The sequence below is a fragment of the Contarinia nasturtii genome, unplaced genomic scaffold (assembly GCF_009176525.2).
Source record: "Contarinia nasturtii isolate CC-2019 unplaced genomic scaffold, AAFC_CNas_1.1 Cnas_scaffold_3909, whole genome shotgun sequence".
Taxonomy (NCBI): Eukaryota; Metazoa; Arthropoda; class Insecta; order Diptera; family Cecidomyiidae; genus Contarinia; species Contarinia nasturtii.
In genome coordinates, this window is record NW_022201205.1 from 1 (window position 1) to 3,113 (window position 3,113).

Genomic DNA, 3,113 nt, shown 5'->3' on the forward strand with positions numbered 1-3,113 from the left:
ATGATGCAATTAATTTTTCTTTCCACTCAAAAAAACATATATAAGCCGGATTAATTTGATGAAAATTATCAGTAAGCTTTTCAATTACTACTAAAAGAGATTCGCGAACAAAACCCGCAATTTCATTCAAACATGTTGAACCGAAACGTTTTCGTATTACTCTTTGTCGGAGTCATCGTTTGTCAGGTAATTTTTAGCTTGAAAATAATAAAGCGATTGAAATTATTTCGTTTTTTTTTATTTGCGTATTTTCAGCTCCTCATTTCGGTCGATGCTGAAGGCGATAAGAAGAACCATCCAAAAAATCTGAAAAAAAATGATTCGTTTCTCAAGAGAAGTGCAAGCAAGGTAAAGGAAGCGGTTAATAATCTTATCAGCCCACCAATCAACGAGGAAGAGATCAACGCCCGCCATGAATACAAACCAATGAGCAATGAAGATATCGAGTATTGGACTAATACTTATAACAAATATATTCGAGAATGATGAGAAAATCAATGAAGAAATAGACGATTAACATCAAAATCGAAATCACTTTGTATTACAAATAAAATAAAAAAAATTAAAAAAAAATGGTGTAATAATTGTAAAAAAATCTTCTACTAAAAGAATAATATTCCTCTCATCTAATGCACTCGCATAAAAAGATTGGCTGGTAAATTTAATGCCTTTTTTCAGTTTTACGATGACAAAAAAATAGTTTTGAGGAAGTTGATCGACTTGAAATGGCATATTAGTTCGCTATACTTCCACTGATATTCTCAGCTGCTGGTCAGAAAAAGTTTTTTGAAAGGTGAATTTGTGATCCTTTTCTTGAAAATCACTAGTCAGGGCTTTTTAGGTGCGAGAAAACGGAATCGAACCAAAAACTTATGCTTCGCACAGACCACTGTAGCACATTGAGACAAGAGGTGGTTAGAATGAATGGTAAAAAGTCTAGTAAAAACTTCAAAGGAGATCATACCTAGGGGCTCGAAACTTGAAAAAAAAAAACTTAAAATAAACACAGTTTTGTATGAATTTGGTATATAGCGACAAATATTACAAATATTAGTTATTATCGTAGTTTTTTGTAATTATATAGCTCTTTTACAGCAGCGATTTGAAACACACACAACACAAAATAAAATTAATAATCATGTTATCATTAAATACACAAAAACAATTTTCAGGCCAAAAATTTATATTTCTTTGACAAACGAAAAAAAAAATCGTGAAGAGCTTCAAAAGTGTGTAATTAATATTCTTATAGTAAGCCTGTGTGATTTTACAAATCACTTTCCACTAAATGCCATGTACCATTTGCAGCCATTTTGCGTATTTACGATAATCAGGAATATTCAAGAATATTCACAGAAAGTGAAGTCCACTACTCAAAATGCACCAACATTCGTGAATATGCCAGATTTTTTACGAACAAAAAATACTTTCGAGTCCCTAGGATCATACACTTGAATGGTTATTTGCAAGACAAATAAAGGACCCGAACAGTAAAATTGCCTGAACACAATTTATTAAGGATGACATTTAAGCACCGACCGATAAAAACAAGTGAAAGAATGCATTTTGGAGACCCTTAAGGAAAAGAACTTAAAGAAAATGAAGTACAGAGTCGAGAGTTCTCATTCATCGTGGAATAACTGCTGACAATGTTTTCTCATTATCACGAATTCAATTATTGTTTTTTGTGAACGTGATTTTAAATTACTTTTTTATTTATTTGAAAGACGTCTACATACCTAAATTGTTGATATAATTTATATCAATACCAATTTGTTTTGTTTTTATCATTTGTCTGTTTCATGGTCTGAATATGTCAATATGCCAATTAATTTACAAATTAAGTTATTTGTTTAAATTTTCCATGATAAAATATATTAAATATATTCTTTTTAAAAGTTCGACTCAGTCTTATATTTACAACAATTAGTTCATTTAAAATCAAATCTACAAATTTTAATATAATTTGCCCCAAGTTCAATAGCCTTTTAGTTGATTCCATTGAAAACTGCGCAAAAATATCGATCACTGAATTATTGATGATAAAAAATATAAAAGAATTACGTATGAATTCGTTTGAATTTGCGATTTACACATTTCAATACATTATTCATTTGTAACGCACAATAATAAAGAGTTATCCAAAATAAATTATACACGACTTACGTCAATGGCTCATAACACATAAATAAATTATAACTGCGATGAATTTTTTTTTTAATACTCGTAAATGTAAAAAATTAGACTATCTTCCGATAAATTGTATATAAAGTCAGTCTAGCCGATGAAAATTATCAGTAAATTTTAAGTTATTCAACTACTATTACCCATTTAAAAGAAGAAAATCGACCCAGTTTATTAAACATGTTGAATCGTTATATTTTCGTTCTTCTTTTCGTCGGAGTCATCGTTTGCCAGGTTAAATTTTTTATTTAAAATACAAAAAAAAAATCTGCAGCTCCTCTTTATTTCCTTCGTATTAGTGGAAAAAATTGATCACATGTGATTTCACTATGGAGAGATTTCATTATAATTTTAATTTTATTTAAAAGAAATTCAAACAATTTTTTTGTATTCATAGCTTCTAGTTTCCAACGTAGAAGCAGGCGATGATGGAAAGCCCGCACCAAAACTGCAGAAAAGCGATTCACTGGTGAAGAGAATTGTAAAAGGAGCGAAACATTTGGCCCGTATGCCTTCACAAAAAGAAGTAGAGGAATATCATGCAATTAAACCAATTGATCAAACTGTCGATTACATGAGTGACAAATTAGGCGTAAATTTAAAGATATTTGATGATTATCATTACTAGAAAATATCAACGAATCTGTCTAAAATGACACAAATAAAATAAACTTTGTTACGTAAATTAAATTTAAAGTTCTTTGTTTAATTACTGAACTGGTTATTTTTCGCACTTGAGCGAACATTATTTCAACCAATTAAAAAAGAAGTTATACACAAATTTCAATAATTTTTGTATATTTTATGGTTAGTTTTTATTTTATTTCAATTCAAAATGAATTGTGATTTGATAGAGAACAATAAAAATTGAAGAAAATTACTATAAAATTCATATCGAGCTTAGTAAGTTCAGGCTTTTATGAAAGCTT

The 3,113-nt window shown here is 29.3% G+C and overlaps 2 long non-coding RNA genes across 2 annotated transcripts; both read left to right on the forward strand.

Annotated features, from left to right (window-relative positions):
• Positions 1-50: 50 nt before the first annotated feature.
• LOC116350226 lies at positions 51-556 on the forward strand. The gene is made up of 2 exons (XR_004202008.1): positions 51-186; positions 256-556. It is a non-coding gene; the product is annotated as an uncharacterized LOC116350226 (long non-coding RNA).
• A 1,730-nt stretch (positions 557-2,286) lies between these two features.
• LOC116350227 lies at positions 2,287-2,880 on the forward strand. The gene is made up of 2 exons (XR_004202009.1): positions 2,287-2,418; positions 2,582-2,880. It is a non-coding gene; the product is annotated as an uncharacterized LOC116350227 (long non-coding RNA).
• The last annotated feature ends 233 nt before the right edge of the window (positions 2,881-3,113 follow it).